The 21,701-nt window shown below is 35.5% G+C and overlaps 1 protein-coding gene across 2 annotated transcripts in view; it reads left to right on the top strand.

The window, feature by feature from the left end:
- Positions 1 to 21,701, top strand: part of LOC129790092 (titin) — a 43,067-nt gene continuing 21,366 nt past the window's right edge. The window contains exon 1 of one of the 2 annotated variants that reach the window (XM_055827308.1): positions 1 to 477. The gene's annotated coding sequence lies outside the window, so the exon portion shown is untranslated. Of the gene's footprint in view, positions 478 to 5,482; positions 5,544 to 21,701 lie in introns of those variants that run through there. The other variant, XM_055827309.1, reaches the window with a different exon arrangement.

Raw genomic sequence — 21,701 nt, 5'->3', positions numbered from 1 at the left:
GAGTCTCTCGCACACACACTGCACATATTGTTAGGCCAGTGGCCCTTCTTCTTACATCCAGGAGTTGCTTCTTCCTAAAAAACACTCACAGCTCAAATTGGCTGCCCACCCAATTTTTTTTTCGTTAAAAATATACCCATTTCTGGATCACAGATTAAAATTTAAAATTAATTGTATTACTTTGTAAAAAAAAGAACAAGATAATACAACAAAATCTGCACGATCAACAGCAAGAGATCCACCCCTCGGGACAGGAGGCACCCACCCCGTGTGTCGGTATCCTTGCAAAAAAAACGGACATTGTGCTTCTTAAGAATTGCGGACAAAACAAAGTGATTTGTGGTGTTTTTTTGGCAAAAGAAATTCTTTTTGCACAAAAACCTCAAAAAGAAAATTGTTGAACTGTGCTTTTGAAACTGAGTTACAATATTGTTGAGAAGTGACTGATATACATTCTTGTGGTGAAGAGATTCTTAGGTGAGTAGATGAAGATTGTTGTTTAAAATTTATCATCAACCCCAAATGAGTGCAAAAGTGTTTCGCCACCAAAGGGATTATATTTTGGTATATAAGAAAAGGATAAAAGGTGACTTTGAGTGATGCAAAAGAAGTATAAAGAAAGAAGAATTTTTGGCTTCTTTTTTTTTTCTTAAGAATTCAGTGATTCTCGAAATTTGGGATTATGTGCGGTTGAAAGGCAAAAATCTTTTTTTTGGAGAGAATTATAGTCATATATCCCTCTGAGATTCCGATTAAATACTCGATAGTCTCGCGTTAGTGCTTATTGGAAGTTTGAGGCATTCCAATTGATGATTTCGCATAAATAAAATCAAGAATTTTATTCTTCGACCGTTTGCCTATGTGGTGCTTCTATTTCTCCGTGTTCTTTTATTTTTTTACATTCTATTTTACCCACCACAGTATTATATACAATTTATATTCGCTTAGTGCAATATACACGGACGGAAGATTTGTAAGGTTCAGTGGTCATGGTGGTTCGTCTTGGAAGTTAAATCTCGCGGATTCGAGAGATCGCCGACCTTGCTTCAAAATCACAAATTGATGAGTACATTAGAAAAATTCTCGATGGAGGGATTATTACCATTAGGAAGTTCTTGGTCGATTGACTCAATCCATAATGGAATGAATCGTGATTTTTTTTCTCTCCAAACCTCTTCGAAACTTCATTCTATTGAAGGGTGGATCATAAAAATAAACAAGATCTCGTGCCATGGCACCCCGAGAGCAAAAAAAAGGAATAGAGTGTAGTAGGAAAAAATGAGGAAATCTTGGGTAGAATATATGCTCAATTTACCCTGTAACTTTTATGTGTTGCGCCTGTGGAACGTGCCACCAAGAGAGTCTATGAGACATTGCCAAGGATGGCGCTTTATATAATATAAGGATGATGGGAATGTACAAAAGTCGCGCGATAAAACTTTTTACATAAAATACATCTTTTACGAGGCACAATCTTCTCCAGAAAACTTGCTTTTTTGAGAGAGAGAAGATATGTCTCCATATGGCAATCAATGTCCTCAATTCCCTCAGTCAGGCCTCTTTTAGGCAGTATATATATGTATGTTAAGCTGTGTGGCGCTTTTAGCTTTGTTGCGAGAAAGTGAGAAACGACGCGAATTGTGAATGTTGAAATCCCATGGCTCATCAAATTTCATTTGGTAGGACGAAAAAAAAAATGACTTTTATGATCTGAATTAACGCGCGTCTTCCACCTTGATTCATTGCACGAGCAAGAAGCCCCCCATTTGGTTGTGTGGTTGTAGTTCAACACCCAATGCTAACGATGCCACAATTGAAGATTTTTGCCACAACAATGCAGATCAATACTAAATCCTCGCATAGCATCATAATTATATATTACATCATCTCAATTTGTTCAACATCTTACTTTTTTTTTCAATTATTTTTTTCTCAATTCATTACTAAATAAATAAAGTCTTGAATAAAGAAAAAAGTTATATATTCTAAAAAATAATTATAATAATATTAAGTACTACGAGAAGTTGGGGAGGGGTTATATATAGAGAGAATTTATATAAATAGCGAGATTTGTTTTTTGTCTAAATAGCCCGAAGAACTGTGAATTTCATGAAGAAGAATTTTACGGAATTATATATTTTTTTCTCTCAATATGAATGCCCACTCTTCCTGTGCAGACCCCAAAATACCCATGGTCGATGAAAACTTTCCGTATAAGCGGCTCTCTATAAGAAAGAAATGGAAACACATTGGATTGTCATATATGGTGGATTGGTGGTGATGGGGGATTTGGTTCGATATTTGCTCTTGTGTAGACTGATGTATAGGTGAGGGCCCAGAGAGAATAATCTCCAATACACAAGTCACTTCCCCAAAAAAAAAAAAAGAAGTATCTTGAAGAAGTTCTTCCTTCCAACTATTCTATCCATACTAAATGTTTGTGCAAACATAAATGACTTTATCTCACTCACTCATCCACCCATCATGTTTGAAGATGTACGCCAATGTTGAGTACATCCACTGCCATCCGGACCCGTGGTGCGGGGGGCAGACCTTTGTTGACAACCCCCGAGGAATCATCTCAAATGATGTCGAAGAGGGGTGTACTATGATGGCATTTGCCTTATGGCTGGGGCGCGCAAACGAAGGGAGTTGGGGGGATACACTTTGTAGCAAAAGGACAGGTTTCCTTTGCAATATGGCTCCGGGATAGCAGCCGAAGATTGTGGAGGAAAAGGTTTGAGAAAAAGAACTGGATTCGAGAGCAAACATTTCAAATTCCATCATCACCATTTGCCGGTGTACTTCAACTTGTTTAAATACCAATAATCTCTGTACATAGTGTGAGAGGTAAAAAATATTTTATATTTACTCCTAAATGACGTGTGGACTTCAACACAGTTTCTTTTTTTTTTGTATTTCACTCAAAGTCATCCACCTTGTGTGTGGGTGCAGACGGGCCATCATCATCTGTTCCCATCAACTACATAAATCACTTAAAGTGCCCCCCATATTTGATAGTCATCAGTTGCACCTATATGAAGCTGAATTAGCTTGGGAAATGCTGACTTTGACAATCTTGCTAAATATAATGCCTACCATACATAAAGTGATTCTAGATGAACACTGCAGATTTAATCTCAAATCCCATAATAAAGTGGGATTTCAATTAGTGGATGCAAGTGCGGCGTGCTCTTTATTTGATTTTTTTTAAAGTAATTAGTTTTTATTTTAGAATATCCTTCCTCTTTACAAGAAATTGATGAAAATTCTTGAAGAATTGTGACAAGTTTCCTCAAAGAACATTTTAGGGTTTAATCAAATAATTTTGAAAACTTTACATGAACATTTTTAAGGGCAAACAAATTTTTAAATTGGTTATTTTTGTCAATTTGTTTTGTTTGAAAATTTTCTAAAGTTTGTTTTTAGAAGTTCTAGATTTTTATAAATTTTAGGACTTAAATAATTCTTCAGTCCTTGAATTTACTTTTTTTTTTTAAATTTTTTTCACTTTATTTTTCTCAAATTTTTAAAATATTATACCGATTTAAAAAAAAAGAAATTATTAATGTGTAATAAAATTCTCCAATAAAAAATTATCAGTTATTGATACTAAATAATAACCAAAATTTTTGCTAAGGTGTGCCCCATAATAAATTGGAGGTTCATAAGAAATACTCCACGTTCGTGAAGAAAAAATTAAACCCCATCCAGTGATATGAAAAGCATTAAATTGGGAGAGAGAAGAGATTGAAAATCATCCCATACCACCATGGCGGTGGCTTATAAAGTTGTGGAATAATCCTGGGTATAGATTGCAAAAATCCCAAATATCACATTCCCACCGTATAGTAGCTTGAGTCAAGTCGCGTCCGCTGGGGGTGACTCCGTCAATTTGCATATTTCAATTTAGTAACTGTCACGAGAATGCAAATAATCCCTTTTAATAGGATCTCTACCCCCCGTGCGACCAAAATATATGTGCTGCTGTAACTTTTATTATGCATTACATTCATCATATATTGGCGGAATATATATCTTCTGACAAAAAAAATCCATTTGGATATATAGAGAAATTCATGTCGCATGGATAAGAATTTGAAATGTGTGTACGCGTGAATTAGGGTCGACAATCATCTCCATACATATAATTTTTTCTGGGTTCACGATGTACAGTGGAGAATTTCAATTTAAACTAGATTTGCACTTTGTAACAATATGACTGACTTGGTTAAAAGAAGTTGCGGCGTAAGTTTCAATTTTCACGGCAACACCATTACCTACTTTCAGTTTGGATTTTTTGGGTGCAGTGACCACGTAGGTATAGACTGGTTCCACACACTCTTTTTTTTCTTTTCTGGCGTTCTTCACTATCACCTCATTTTCTTACCCTTTCCCGTGTGATTGGGATTTTCGCTTTTTTTTCCTCCTAACTTCTTGCGATGCGATTCTTTTTTCGGGAGGGATGCAGCAGCATCGACGGTGAAGATGTGCAGCAGCATTCATTCCAACCACCTTTTGGTGGAGAACATTAGCTGAGGAGTATGGCCTCTTTGATGTTGGATACTGCGGAGATATCCACACCATAGTATTCTCATAGTAACGGTATTGTTGGATATTTATGGATGGTGCAAGTAGTTGGCGGTCAATGGTGAATTCTTGAAAGTGTATGATACTTCTTCTCTTTTTCTGTGCCCATCTCGCACCGGCCATACTTGCAGAGAGGAGACCCCCATCAGTACAAATAATATGTGAATGGGTCATGTAGCTGTTTCGGGGAATCTTGCAACTTCAATTCCTAATGCATTTTTATGCATTTTTTTGTCATTCCCTCCCGTCCACCATCCTCAAACAAAAATGCCAAAGGAATGTGTGTCTTGTGTGGAAGTCACATATGTACAGTACACATAAAAAAAGGGCCCTCCCGCCTCACCACCAGAATGCTATTTAATGGTGTATGAGGAGAAGAGTCGCCCCCCTTTTGGGCATCTCCACCAAAGACAACTATGAATGGAGCTCACGCTCTCTATGGGGGCTATATGTTGCACAAAAGTCATACGTGGTATTTCGCCGGAACCCCAATTTGTATTCTCTGTGTGTCTGTATTTTTCGTACATAAGATGAGATTTGTGCCTCTTGTGCCCATACTCCACCAGAGACAATTTAATGTACATAAAATAAAAGTGGGTTTATATTCCAATAATAAGACGTGCCGGGCCCACACGCGCAAGATTCTGCACTATATTCCACATCAAGCTACTTGTCTCATACCACCAGTCAGTGCTTTCGGGGCTATTGCCGGAGACAAATTCTAGGTGCTCTCTTACTGTCGCACATACTTTGTACGCAAAAAGTGGACAAAAATTCTCAAAATTCCACTCAGCACTTGCAATTATGCAGACTTCTTTACACGGTCGGACCCATTTCTGAGGAAATATCGTGACCGTTTGCATATTGACGCGTGTAACCATCGACAGGTGAAGTGTGGTGCACATTTAAATCAAATCAAACCTAGAGCGTGTAAAGGGAGAACGAATCAAGTGGTAAGAATGTACACCGCTCAATTTGATTTTATGTTTCTTTTTCCCATGTGTATTAGCTTTGTGTTTGATAAACTTTTTCTGTTTCTTTTTTTTTGTGTTAGAAATCAAAAAATTTATTCTTTTTCAAAAATTCTATTTGAAAAAAATTAAAGAACAAATCTAATGTGAATTTAACTCTAATATTCAGAAGACATGGCTATCTTTTTTTTTTTAATTTAGAGGACATTGTTAGTTTTAGAACTTCTTAGTGAAATTTCAAGAATATTGACTGACAATTATTTCTTTTAGATAAGTTTTGAATCACATTCTTAAAAAAAATTTTTAAAAATCTTGAGCATATTCGGGCTTGAAATATTTTTTTAATTTTCAGAATTCTTCTCGTTTTTTAATAATATTGTTAAGTTCTTTAGTAAACTGAATTGCGGCATTTAAGTTAATTATGCTAAGAAAATTAAATTTATAAATATTACATCCTTTTCATAATTATTTTTGAGTTAATTGGCATTTTTGCATATTTTATAATTCATTAACGTAAATGAAATTCAGAAAGGGAATATTTTTTACAATTTTTTTAAAATAATTTAAAAGTTATAACATTTTTTAAAAGCATTTTCACATAACTATAGGTAATTCAAGATAAGAAATAAATTAAAACATAATGTGAAGGAAATAAATCATAGATTGAGTTGTTAAAAGTAAGTAAAATATGAATTTATGCTTATGCCAAATCATATTGAAATAAATTATGAGAAAGCAATAACTTTTCCAGTTTGTTGACTACCCTGCCATGTAATTGAATTGTCTGGTTGAATTTGAAATGAGTTATGTAAAATTGTCTAATATTCTTCTATTATTACACCAAAAAAATATTTAAAAAAACTCAATTTTAGTCAAGAATAAATTTGTGAAACTAGAATTTTTAGGTACACCACCCACAAGATTTGTCTGTCCCTTGAAAAATTTCACCTTTCACGAAATTACTTTTTTGCAAATTCAACATACACCCTTGAATTGTTGGTGCTTTTTGTCAATATGTGACAATTTTTTATGCATCTTTTGGGAGATCTAGATTGAAGGTCAATGGTTCTAACTTTCGCGCGCACACAGATTCCAAGGTTCTGGCACACTGTTTTGCTCACTCTCCCTGCCGCTGATTTCAAACTCAATTACTTAATAGCATTAAGTGGCTTCTTCCAAGAAGGCGCATCTCTCTCTCTCTCTCTGTCTTCCAAGCGATACAATTTTTCTCAAGTGAACAATTACTTGAGTAATTTCTTTCCAAAGTCACATTTTGCTAGTTGTGATTCTATTTCTAGATTGCTATATACATATGTATGTGCATTCTATATATAATATTCCTTGCTGGAATGGTGTGGATTTTTTTTAGCACTTGATGGTGGTGCGATTGCTGCGAGGAAACGCGTTTTATTAATTTGTGATACAGTGAGGTGGAAATTGCATAAATATTATCCTCTTCTTGCTCCGGCAATGTTGGAATTCTCCATGAGTTGGGTGTCTGGTGAATAGAACCACTCTTGGGTAATTATGTCCTCGATGGAAAATATAGATTCACCCTTGCATCTATTATCACTGATGATGATTATTATGGTCGATCCGTGTTGCCATCCTCTTTTGCTATTTTCACAACACACGATCACTGTCCACTTGGGTCTCTTTGTCTTCAACTTGGTCAATACCATCAGTTCCTTCTGTTTGTCCCCCCGCGCCCAGGTGCATCCATCTCACCTTTGGTGCGTTTTTGCCAACACCATCGTGGATAGGAAAACGGGATGAGGCATCTTCAACACTCAATCATTATTTTGCTGTGCTTCGGCTTCTTTTTTCCCCGCCATATTCCATCTCGGTGGTGTGTCCACCTCTTGCATCTCCTTGAATACCATGCCCTCACCCATTCATTTGGATTTACCTCTTTGCCAGGTGAGAGAGGACTCTATAAATAGCCACGAAGATGCGAATATGTCGCGAATGTCTTTGGATATACCCATCCACACTCTCTCTCCATCCCCGCACAGTACGAGATGATTTTATAGGTGCGAGTTACTACGCGAAGAAGCTTTAGACGAAAAAAAAATGCAAAGATAAATAGCGAAAAATGTGAATAATGGATAGGTAAGGTAGGAAAAAGAGATAATTTTTCATAGGATGGTTTTGTGTTTATTTCTCCCATTTCATGTGGTCATAGTGAAATTTTTCATTCCTCCAAAAGAATTCTCTGCGCGATTGTACAATTTAGTGATTAAACGATTGACCTTCTCCACACAAATTGCGTTCGCGCGTCCACCCACACTCACTGAGCGTCCCAAATGAATGGCACATGGATGTTACTGTAGCACGGGTGTACCCCCTCACTGTGTATATATGTACATAATGTGCAATATACACATAACTCCTCGAAATATCATGTCGAGTGGAGGCAAAACTCTTTCACGCTATATTGCAGCTGGAGTGGTGCGAGAGTGGGATTATTAAGTAAGAAAGTTATGGCATCGATTTCGTGAGTGAAAGTCTTGTTGGATGATGGAAATGTGTGTGGTCGTGACTTATGTACAATCTCGTACAACTTTCAAAGTCAGTGTCATTCCGCCAAGTTCGCGCATCACTGAGGCATACATTTTCCACCACATCGCGAGCACACAGGGTATGAGGAGTTACAAGTTACTTAATTTATTGCATAATATTTCACTTCTTCCATCGTGATACACTAATTTTCCCTGCCGGTGACATCACATCTCATGCTCTTCTGTCGCACCCGAAAAAAACAGGCACACACACCAGACTTTGGTGAACTCCTAAATCACCGGCAGATTCACCCAAAGTACGATGAACCTTCTCTTATAGAAACCCATTAAAATTCGCCCGCGTGCTTTTCTTCTCAAGTATTTATGTATGCGTATATTTATGGAACACCCAAAAGCAGTTACAGCAGAATTATTGTTGGAACACTGTTTAATTTTTCATTAAAATTTTCTGCAAAATATGGATTAATGCCGAAATTATGGGTAATCCAGGAGGAGTCGTTAAACGGATAATTTTTGGAGTAAAACTTTTTTATTGGTTATTATCAATTCTATCGCGTGATTCTCATCATTCAGCAGAGGATATACTACTGATATAATCCATAAAAATGGGTTAAAACTACACACCTTATTATGTATATTCCGATTTATTCTGCAAATAATTCAACTGGTCAGACAGATAATGACGTTCGCCTATGATAAGTTCTTGACACGATTTTAAATCACGGATGCTAAATATACGTGTCTCGTTGAAGACGAGTTTGAAAGTTAGATTAGCGTTGCCCTAAGATCACTAATTATGGATTTCAAGGTTCATTGTTGTTGAACAAAGTTCTGCGGTTATGTGAAGAATGGCAAATATGTACGAAGAGGTTTGTCAATTAAATAAAACTTGGTTCAATAAATAATTTTTGAGGAATTAAAATTAGCAAAACAAATGTTGAGACACACATATGTGCATAACTACTTATAATTACTATACCGTAAATAGGGGTCAATTCGTAAATAATTTGAATAATTTGAATTTAGTTCAGTAGGATGACACAAATTGGATTCTGAAATTTTAGGAAAATCCTTTTTTCTTTAAAAATATCAAAAGTTCTTCCTATTAAAAAAAAATAAATTCAAGATAATAATTCATTAAATTGAATTCTTAAAACAAAATAAATTAAAAAAAAGTACAAAAGATTCTATTTTTCATAAATTATATACCTATAGATTTTTTTCAATTACGAAAAAAAAAGAATTTTCAATAAATAATTTTCCATGTATGTATAGATAAATTCACCCATCTCCACGGTATTGATGATGATGATAAAATTATACCTTTTTGTTTTTTGATTTTATGATGTACCATTTGATGAGGAGTGCACTTTCCTCTTGCCAAAAAAGAGGGAGTTCTCTCTCTGAAAATTTGCATTTATGCGAGAAAAAAAATCATACTTACGAAATTAATCTGAAGTCATCATCCTCAATTGAGATTGCTGATGCAACACAACCAGCCCAGAGTGCTTGGGCGAAAAAAAAATGAAAATAAAAAATAATAATAACAACGTAACACATTGGATGCAAATGAATATTCTTAAATTATTAGATGAGAAGGAAGATGGACATAAAAGAGATTGACAGAGAATTGTGAGGGGGGCAAAGATGGAGATGAATGAAATGCTTGTGAGCGGAGATTTTGCAGTGTTGTGGATACCCTTAAAGTGTTGACCGATGACGTCTAAAATCATCTTCACTTCTTTTAAGCAAAATAAATGCTCTTGTATTCGCGTGCAGAAGAGTTCCCTCATGCGAGGGCCTCACAACTTCCCGTCCCAGGTGTTTGAGGACATTGCACTTGAGACAAGTTGCAATAAGAGTTGCAATGCTGCTGGAAAGTTTTCATGTCAGAAGTACACGATGTGTGGTGTAGCATTAGATCTTTGCTATCTTCGCTATCCCTCAATTTTCCCCACACTCCTTTTGCTTCCCTTCGAATCGCGACTTGATGATGGACTTTGATGGCTATTGCGCTGCCATATTTTCCACGAAAACCTTTCCTCCGAGGCGATTTTGTTTCATTGAATTTCCTTCTCGTGTTTCTTCTACATTAATATTAACATTGTAGGTACATATAGCGAAAGATCCATCACCGGATGGTGTGAAAGAACAAAAATACAGATATAAAACTAATTGAATTATAATTGAGACACGCAATTCAATCGTCACTATGTTGTATTATTTTACATTAATTGAACTACAAATTATTTACAATTGCAATGTATTCAATTAATTGCTGTAAATTCACAATGTTGCCGGGTTCTAATATAGTAACAGTACCATTCATTAGCCTGTTCAACGCTGAATTGCGAGATGAGACTATGAAAATAAATTTTACAACTAATTACCTTCTATTGTTAATACATATTCCTATTTCAGCATTATAACTTTTGGGAGATTAATTACACAGTACATTGCTTTATTAGCACCTTTAATCGTGCCATGTCGTCTTCATTACGTTGTATAGAGAAGAATTTTTTCCAGTATATGATTCTAAATTTTATGCTCAAGATTTTAATGATGGAAAATTGTAATATTCTCTATTAATTCTAGTAAATTCTTCTCTTGTCTTAATGTAGAATAAGAGATGGCCTAATAATTATGGAAATTCTACTAACTGCCAAAATTATTAAAATTTGGATGAATTTTATTTTATTTGAAGTTTTTATAAAAATTCTTGCAGTTTCTTAACTATAATTAGGCTATATTTTTTCGTGATTTATTGATATTAATTTTTATTTAATTGCAAAGTTCTAAAATAATAGAACCGTCTCATTTATACCTGCTTAAAATATGCTTTACTTACAAAAATAAATTTAAAATTCAAAAAAATACTTTATAAAAAAAATTCTCTACAATTAACCCACATTTAAAATTCTTTGAGAGTAAATGAACTAAATTTGAGAAATTATTCAATTCTATGGTGGTGTCATATTATCATAATAAAATTGAAAACAATTTGTGGAGTGTGGTGGTTGTCTGAAGAAACCAGTGGAACTGTACAAATGCGTGGCATTACCCAATGACACAGAATCACAGTGCTTTTTATTCCTCATCAGCACATCCCGCAACAATCTGCGGAATAGCATTCCTCAGAAGCAATTATTGTGATCTAGAATAGATCATCACTAGCAGCGATAATCTTGCCACCTCATTTTGTAATTTCCTCATCCGATTTTATGGGCACCATCTTTCATCTCAAATACCACACCACACCAAACAATAACACGACAATATTCTCCTCATATAGAAGCCAGATGGTGGTGACCAAAAAGAAGCATTGCAAAGGCTCATATAACATATAATTAAAATGTGTACGTAAGAGTGCAACGCACTTGGTTCTACGTGCCCTTTTTTCTTGCCCCGCGGAGGTAAAAATAAAAATAGGTAGTGTGTGGTGAAAAAAAAAAACAACATCAAGGGGAGAGGTGAGAAAAAGGTGCGCGCGAAGGGCAGAGTGAAAGAAGGTCTCTCTCTCTTGGTTGAATAGAAAAAGCCATATCCATATAGGTACCTATACCTTACCTATTGGATTATATCCCATATAGTGGTTGTTCTCGAGAAATTGGCACCGCTCAGCGATAACTCACACACCGCTGAGTTTTGCTTGAATAGATCACAGAAGGTGATAATTGCTGCACGAATATTTAAATTTATACTTCCTGGAGAGTCCACACAGTCGCGCGGCTCAATGGCCTGTAGGGATTTGATAGAAATGTGAAGAAGCAAAGAGGTCATCGTGGAGAGAAGTGAATATCCCCAGCATTTTGTCTTAAGTGATGCCTTGCAAACCATATAGTATATGAACAAATTTCTCAAGAGAATCTTCACCATCACAAAACCGCGCATTTTTTTTCTTAGCTTCTCAAAGAACCAAAGAGAACTATTCGCGCGAGCTTTTGGCTTTTTTTGAAAGCATTAATCTGGGTGACGAAAGTGGCATGAGAGGAGAATTTAATGCGATGGGAGATTGCCTCGTGGAATACATTTTGCCAATTTATTTTAAAATTCTTTTATGGTGCTGCGTGAAGACTGGTTTTTGCCAAAATACTCATAACATCGCACCACTGGAGATTCTTTCACTCTAAGCTTTCCAATAAGGTGACCATGTATTGTTATGTGCTGAGTGAGATCGCGTACCATCTCATACCGGCTCACTTACAGAGGTTGAAATGTTTTATTAAAAAAAAATCTTATTCTTAAGATTTTTTCTATGTGTAGTGAAGAAAAGGCGGATTAAGTATTAAATTAGGAGATTTTGTGGAAAATTTTATATGACCAAAAAATATAATTATTCACAAATCCTAAAAGGTTACATGTGTAGTAGGGATTGAAGAAAATTTTTATTTAATTCAAGAACAATTTTTTGACAATATTTGATTTTTTTCTAAAAAGAAAACATATTTTTGAACATAATGTTTTATTGTTTTATATAGAAAAATCATTGAGTAATCGATTTAAGCATAAAGTAGAGTTGATTGTTAAACCTTTGAAGAAGAAACTCAACACTATATATAACAAAAAAAAATAATGCTTATATACGAAAAATTTAATAATTGTGGGTAGAAGTTCGTAAATTTAAAATGATTGCCAGACGTGTTGTTGCTTTTCACATAATACATATACCTTACCCCATTGAGAACACACATAGCATCTCTCACGGGAATTGAAGAGCAAAAATCTAAAATGTGTGGTTTGCTGGAATGTAGCTCAATTTTTTTTATTCTTTTGCACCATCCACAAAGCATTTACTCACAAAACACTGTTTTTGTTGCCCATCATGCCAAATGGGAATAAATAGAATTTGAAACTTTGTATGGCAACAAATTCAAAGACAAATTTGTTATTGCATTGTTCGTTTGTGCTCTTTTTCACCTTCAAAACCTCTTCCTTTACTTTACAAACCCATTACCTACATTTTCTTTCTCTTTGGCACACCAAACTCATCTTCGTGATGGGGCTTTTCTGCCTCAATCAAGCCTTTCCTTTTGGGACCACTTGGACGATTGGGGATACTATAGAATGGTAATTTTATGTGTTCGTTCATACCGAGCCTATACACACACGGAGAAGAGAGCTAAAAGTAAGAGAATTTATCCACTTGCTGCCCTATTTTTCCACAGCAAAAGAGAGTCTTGGTGGATAAACCAGGAAAACATAGTTAAAATGCATATTTAAATAATTACTACGCTGACGCACTTGTGAGTAACGGATTTGGAATTTAGTGCACTTTGCTAGGTTATATTTTAGTATTCACTCTACATACCATTTTCATTTTGACGAGCCAAGTTCAATAACAAGCATCTATGTACACGTTGAAACTTCCTTTACAAATTGGCAAGACTTGACCTCTTCCCATGGGGTTCTCCTATATTGGAAAAGCATTGAATATATATTGACTTTGTCGGTTAATTAAAGCTTCAACTTTAATTCTATACGTATGCAAATTTAATTAGATGTTCCAGCAATAGAGACAAGAAATATCATTTCAAATTAATTAACACTGCCACCCAAATTTCAATTGCCTTCACTGACGGAGACGGCATTTGAAGTTCTTGACCATGTTTGGGGAGTTTCACATATAAGAAATGCCGTGTAGCGGGAATTTGGTGATTTTGTTCAGCGAGTGGAAAGATTAGCAGATCATGACTGGCGAAGAGTCTCATCGGGCAGAGGAAGTGGCTCATGTCAGATGAAACCACTTGTGCGCAAGATGGTATGAATGGGGCATTTTTCGCAGGGAGAATCTTTAATCTCTGAATTTTTGTATTTTTCTTATTTTTTGTGTTATTTTTGTTTTAAGTTGAATGAAGATTCTTCTTCCGGCCATGGATAGATTAAAAAGTTTATTCCGAAATTCTCAGGTTCTTTTTTTTCGGCAAATTTCCCATCATTTAGCCTCAGAGTGTGATGGTAAAAAAAAGCGTATAAATGTTGATAGTTAAAAAGCACTGAGAACAAACACACATGCTGTGCGGTGTTTTAGCCATTGCACATGAAGATTTAATCACCTTGTAATCGCTGAGATGGTGATAAGATAGAAAAACGATCGTGTTTTAGCAGAAAAAGATCCGTAAACAGTGGATAATTTCAATAGCGAACAATTAACATTAAACTGCTAATTAATAATTATTTCTATATATGACTTTGGTTGCACTTCATTAGAGGTGAAATTTTTTTATATATACATACATCTTGTACCTGTCCACCCAAACCACTCAACCGAGCTTAAGGTGAGAGATCTCGCGGTGCAGAATTGGAACAATCAACATTGAACTTCTCATGGGCTAAGTTTGAGGTCAAAATCGTAAAATGGCAATTACTCTCTCGCGTTCCATGTTCCCGTGGCTTGAGACAAAGAAAACGACGATCTGGTGGATCTATTTCAAAACAGTCTGAAGAGAGATATTACACTGTATGATTGACCATCATTCTGCGCATATAATTTATAGCTACCTCTTCTGCATTTCGCAGCGCAATGGAATCTTATACTCACGCGGAGACGGCTTCATTCACCATCAATCCAATGCAATAGCTCGCTAAGTGGTCATGTGCACCCAGAGATGGGCTCCGGTTGGGGCAAATAAATCACAAAATGACAGTCTGTCTGCCATTTGGTATCATTTTTGGTGAATAAATTCACTATTATTCACACTATAAATAGAATAATTCATAATTTTACCTCCTCAAATGCCAATAAATTTATTCAATTCGAATAAAATTGCATTACAGGAGGTATAATGCGGTATGAATTTATGAATAAAACTCTCTATATAGGGTTTTTGTTTTGTAACTCCATCTTTATTATTCTGCATTCTAAATTTCCAATGCTACATGTCTATATATACAATATTCAGATTTAATGATAACTACATATAAATGTTTATTATGAATTATTCCTGTTAAAAGCAAATTTACAAAATTAATTCCTCAAAAGATGGGATTATTTTGCACAGCAGCATTTCCAATTTGCTATGTCATTTTGATTGACAATATCCTATAAATAGCATAATTATGAGAAAATGATTAAGAATAAAACACATCAATGGATATAGAATGGGACAGAATAATTAGTCATTTAAATAAAATTTTAATGATTCGATAAATTGTAATTCTATAGAAATATTTTCTAACAAGAATGATCTTTTTGGAATTTTTCTTTAAATCAAAATGGTAAAGGGTAGCTTAAATAAAAAGGAGGTTATTCGTTCGTATACTGGAATTCCTATAGGTACTAGAAAACTTCTAATTTATGGAAACAATTGGAATAAACGTAACTTTGCAGAGAACCAAAAAATATTAATTAATCTCCAATGAGATTTACTTAAGAGAGATGAACTAAGAAAATTTGACAAAGATTTGCCCAAAAACATAATTAATGACGTCACTATGGTGTTTTTTGTCTCTCTTAATATTTTGAAGCATAAAAATTCCCGATCAAAAATCATTAGCAAAGACTTAACATAAATTATTCATATTCTAAAAAGTATATTTTAAAAGAAAAGTTACGGTTTGACGTTATTATTTGCATTTTTGGGAAAATCAGTGCTGATTTTTCTGGCGGATTTTAATAGAAAATACTTGGTGTTGGCCACGAAGTGGAACACCAACTAATTATCTATTTGGCGATTTACGAATCTTTTTCGGTTTAATAAATTCCAAAAATTTATTGATACATAAACGAATAACCTCCTTTATTTATCAAAAAGAAAATTACTAATCCATAGTAAAATGTGTACTTCGTTAAAGAAGTTCTTCGCCCTTTGGAGATGTGTCTGTCCTATGTATGAGCATAGAGAAATAATTAAATACGGCTTGCAAGAATAATAATATTCGTGTAACAGCAGCAAAACATCATCACATACTGGTGAAAAATATGCCTCCTTCTGGGTGTCGGTGTTGAGTTCAATGAGCTTTCGTATTATTTTCCCAAGCCCATACCATGTGCCATCGTCACAAGGCACCTTTTTCCGCCATAAATAGTTGACCACATATAGTCTTTTCATCGGGTAAACATTAATGGCAAATGAACACCCTGGCCAAGAAAGTCAAACATTCCACGCGCGGCTTGTGTCAATGTGTCCCCATCGCAAAGGGAATCCATCTCGTGTTGATTTTGGACATATATGTAAGAAGAAATTGCATTTGCTCATGCCATATACCGCGTGGTGCGTTTTGCGCGGCGCCGCATCATCCATTCCTGAGAAGTCCAAATTGATTTTGAATCCGCATGCGGTGGAGATGGTACAGTGAGGGACAGAAAAAGTTCCCCATGTGCAGACGGAAGACAAACACTGCTTTCAATGTCTTCACTAGAACGGAGCACCAATGATTGACCTCGTGATTCAAGAGTCAGACGTTAATAACCCCTTTTTCGCATCCAAGCACGACATTTTGCTTGTTTTTTTTTTGCTCACTGCCGGGATATCACTTTACTTTCTAAGAAGTGCTTCTGGATGTCGCAGAGAAACCCATTTTCGGCAATTACCCTTTACGCGCTTTTATGCGCAACATTAACTTTCCGTGGCTCCTTTGGGACTTTTCGCTTTTTTTTCGTTCCTCTTCATGTGCACACAATTATTTTAATAACATTCTCTCCTATGCCATTGGAAGAAGGCAACACGGAGAGTTCCCTGATGACACACAAGAGAGCCATTTGATGTGCGACACAGCGAGACATGGTGAATGGGGCGACTTGCAAATCTGACAAAGATGAGAATTTCTGGGAATCGCACGCAACTGTAATTAACAAACGGTCATTCATTTTAAAGAAGAACACTCACTTGAGCATCTCCTTTTTCATCATCGCGAACACACCACCCCCCTCACGCCACTCTGTTACCCATATGCCATTCTGAGAGTCATCTCAATCATGTGCTGGTTTGTGGTGCTCCAATAAAAGAAGAAGCGCGAGTTCCAACCAAGACGGGGAGAGAGAACTATACGGCAGAGTAAATTGTTAGAAATTAAAAAGACATGTTCTACGTTGAATACTTCCTCTCGCTATACATACAACTCAATTGATCTCTCCTTCGTGGATGGCAAGTAAAGTATAAAATACACCGGGGAGAGGATCGTTTAGCAAATTGTTTCATGATTTATTAATAAATGCTCTGTGTGGCTGTGCTAGAAGTTACATAGAATTGGGTCAATCTCGTGCAGCTGAGGACAATCTAGCCGTTGTGTGTATGAGAGATTGCATGATCGGATGCGCAGAAATGATCGAGTCAGTGATTCTTTACCACCGAATATGGTTCTCTGGGTCTCACAACATTAGAATTGGACATAAACAGCTCAATATATTACGCAATGTGAATGAAGTTCCCATCCATAGCAAATGAAATTCTTTCACTCATTTACTGTAAATGATGGCTCGATGGCTAAAAGGGGGTAATACCGTGAAGGTTGTAAGAACAGTTCTGTCAAGAGACTTATTTAGGAGAAGCAATTCTATGCTTGGCTACGGTGAGATATCATATCGTTGTCATAAAGTAACATTCAAACCTCATGGGAGATTGAAGATATTCTCAGAAGAATCAATACTTGATTTCCATTTCCCTTTCTTGGTGGATAAATTGATCAATTTTCAATTAAACGGTTGAGTGATCTTTCTATTTTATTTAAGCAAAGAAAGGGGGATTAGAAGTAATTCAAAAATATTGATTGACTTCAATTTAAGGCCTTATTTACCTCCTTTAAATAGAAAATCCCATCGGACCAGTGCAAAAAGATTTTATTATATTATTCGTCCGCCTTAAAACATACATGTAGGTAGGTACATAATGTACATTCAGGATTTCTTTGAATTCTAGGGATAAATAATTAAATGATTTGGGGTTCATAAAGGTAGTAAAAATAAAGAGATTTCTTGAGAAAATTTTCGTATATAATTTTTGAATTTCTCACGAGTTTATCTTTTCCTTGAGATTTTTGCATTTCGTGGAAGGTTTAAGGGCTTTCTACGTTTCGCAAAATATATAGCTCATGTGCTTCTGGCATTCTACGATACTTTTGAATTTCTCGAAAGCTCTTTCAATGAACTTTGAAAAAAAAAATTCTTTTTCTTCTTTTTCGCGATATTTGTAAAAGGATTTTTTGCTCATTCTGATATTTTTCTAAATTTCTAGTAAAGCCTACCCAAGTCTCCCCTAATACTGGACATAAACGGGGTAAAAAAAACAAAAGTTCAAAAGCTTTTTAGTGCTTAAAATTCTGATCTCGAAATAACTTCAATTTATTCTTTTCAAGCATTTACTCCCAATTATACCTCAAAAATGCTCTTTCTTGCCATTTACCTTCGAAAATGGATACTAAAAGAGCGAAATTCCCAAACGGCAGAAGGGCAATCAAGGGGAATGTGAAGATTGAAACTGACCCCACATAAATTTCCCCGTGAGGAGATTTCGTGGAAAAATTCATGACTACATTAAACGCGAGAGAGATGCAATTGAAAGGGATTCCCGCGCAAATCAAGCATTCGATATTGGTGGTGTCTTTTTCTGCACCGATATGGGATTGCTTTGGCGCAGCATATGGGGCTCCCCCTGAATGGCCAGATGATTTATGTCTGAGAGAAAGGAAATAATCTCTCTGTGAGTGGAACAGAAAACACCCAAAGAACTTTATATCCCACAATAGGGTATAATACCTGAAGATATACAAGAGTCGGAAAATATTGAAGTTCTCCTGGGATGGCATCCTCGATAAATAATTGAAATTCCTCTCACGGCGACCTGCACACAGTTCGGACTCTTTTTCTGGACATTCTGGTCGCGCTCTCAGATGGGCTTTGCAAGAGAGCAGTTCAAGATTCAGAGATATTGATTTTTCCCTGTCTAAAAATATGACTTGAACTCTTAAACAACAGTTATAAAATCAAGTTCCATGTTTATCCATATTCCGTATGGAGGTTCTACCACGACATGACTTAGGTAGGTATATATACATACATATATAAGTGAGAGATGAGGAGGAATAGCTGATTAAATCGCATCTGTTTGAAGGCTGCGCGAGAACATAAAATACGCGCGCTTTTTCCAACCCAGATGACCATTGCGCGTCCACCGGCGTGGTGTGTAAAACTTCTTTCTCCCAATTTCCATCCATTCTTGCACACCACATGAGATAAAACCAAAGGAGAGTACCATAATTAATTGCCCATCGATAATCCTAAACTCCTCACCTGTGTTGTTGCCCACGTACAATTTTTTGGACATTGTACATAATTTTTCTTCTTCTTTTTTTGCCCTCTGCAATGTCGTCTTTTTTATCTCACTCACTTTTCTACCACGGAAACCATTTATCACGCCATTGAGATTAAGACCAAATATACTCAAAATATTTTTAGTGGATTATTATCACCATAATCATCACTAACTGCATGGTGTGACCATGTAATTATGACGGAGAGCCTCATCAACACTCTGGTAAACACGCATTCCCCGCGATGATGTCTTTCCCGTTATCACGCATTGATCACTCTGTGGATATTTTTCTTCGGTTCTCCCCAGCATCTTCTCGACCACGCACCCATGACACGATGGAATCTCTTACCCAGTGCAATTGCCGATTCCTTCGACACCCACTCTGTGAGAGCCGCATGAATGCGGGAAAATCCAAATGATCGCGTCGTAGATTACATTTCCTCCAATTCCACACGCCGAAGCTTGGGAATTTTAAATTGTTTTGTGCATCATTTACACAGGAATTCATTCAAATTATATATTCCACAAAATTAACCTTTATGTGGTTCATAAGAAATTATTCTGATTCATTCGGTGATTTTTATCTTGTTCTGCTTTTCTTATTTGGATGTTTCTTTTTTCTTATTTCGATGTTTTCATCGTGTTAAAGAATTAAGCATAATAAATATTTTATTCCATGAGATCTATGAGACAGACGGGATCAATGAAACATGGAAGCCTTAAATGTCGTCCAAAGTTGAGCTATTTAAGCTTCAAAGTTAACTAAAAACTACAATGATCACTACTGTAACTAATAAAATTTAAAGAACATACCTACTATTATATTTAATCGTAGTGTTCAGGTTTTTTTTTTCTAAAAGATAAAATCGTTAAATTAAATGACGGATTTAAGGATTATTTACCTTTAGATTAATTCATTTCCTACATTGTTTTTATTGTTGTTTTTATTGCAATTGTTTCGGGAAAAAAACTTGGGAAAACTTCTAAATATTTCCTCTAAAAAAATTCCTTCTTAGCAACTAACCATGAATGAGCTATATATAGATTAATTTCGTAATTTTAAGACGTTAATTCGAAATGAATTTTAAAAAGTGAAAGCTTTTTATAACAAAATATACGGTTTAAAGACAAATATTATAAAGTCAATGAATAGTTATGATCTTAAAACATAATTACACTAAAAAGATATTTTTTAAGCCTCTAATAAAAGTCATATTATATGTAGTCATTTATATAGATTGTGGGCCTAAGATTGATTTTTTTTTAAATCAAACTTCCGTTACGCTTAAAGTTCTAAAGTTTATCGCACAACGAACCTCCTCAATATTCGTGACTTCTGTCTGAGCAACCATTTCAGCCTAATAGATGCATAATATATTGTTTCTTAAATGTGAAAAACCCAATCAATATGGGTGCCTAAAAATAGAAATATATAGCCATAGGGAACACCTTTCTCTGCGCATCTTCTTGTGCGATCTTCTGTCCAACTATTGAGCCGCCATTGGTCTCAAGTGGGTGAGTGAAGTAGATCAAATACCGATAGAAGCGTGAATATTCGAAACTGTAAAGAAATTATTTTAATGTAGGCGCCTATCTATTTTTAGAGCCGTCCCCCCGTCATTTTGATAAAACTGTAAAATGCCCGTTTATCTCATCAATTTCTTCGCGAGGCTGTCTCGGGTGTCATGAGACCCGCTGCAAGGCCGTTGAAAATTGAAAATCCCCTCCTAGCGATCGTACCCAAGTTCAATGGCTGGTTGCGGCATGGAAAATTGGGTCAATCGAAATTCTAACACACATACACAGGGGGCAATTAAATGATTTGATATATGCATAATTAACAAATCAAACCACTTGCGAGATCCACTTGTGACACCTCAGAAGTGGATCATTGATACGTTTCCTCAACTGGCTTCTGCGTGAATGAATGAGTGGATTGACTTTTTTTTTATACCATTTGGCATAACTTGTGGAGCCGCTTGATCGGGTTCGTTGTCTGCTGATTGAAATCTTTCGTTTGCGGTCCCCTAAAAAATTATACTACACATATTAAATTATACGGTGACGAAAGAAGATTTTTTCTAACAAATTTTATTACATATCGATGTGTAGAAAAAAAAAAAGATTTATAATTATCTGTGATTTTGTTATGTAAAAGGATTAGAAGGAATTTTACCTATTTCTTATTTCTATCGCAGTCAATTGCTTCAAAACTATTATTCAAAACATAATTACCCGATTTATTTTGTATGTGAACCAAAAGAAACACTTAAAAAGCAGATTTATAAATAAGGCGGCGTTTCCATTGACCTTATTTTATTTTTCGGGTTAAGTTATGTTTTTGTTGTTTGGCAAAAAATGCTTTTGAGCTT

Source organism: Lutzomyia longipalpis, chromosome 2, assembly GCF_024334085.1.
Source record: "Lutzomyia longipalpis isolate SR_M1_2022 chromosome 2, ASM2433408v1".
Lineage (NCBI taxonomy): Eukaryota > Metazoa > Arthropoda > Insecta > Diptera > Psychodidae > Lutzomyia > Lutzomyia longipalpis.
Note: the sequence above shows the minus strand (reverse complement) of the source record. Positions and strands in the feature narration are given on the sequence as shown.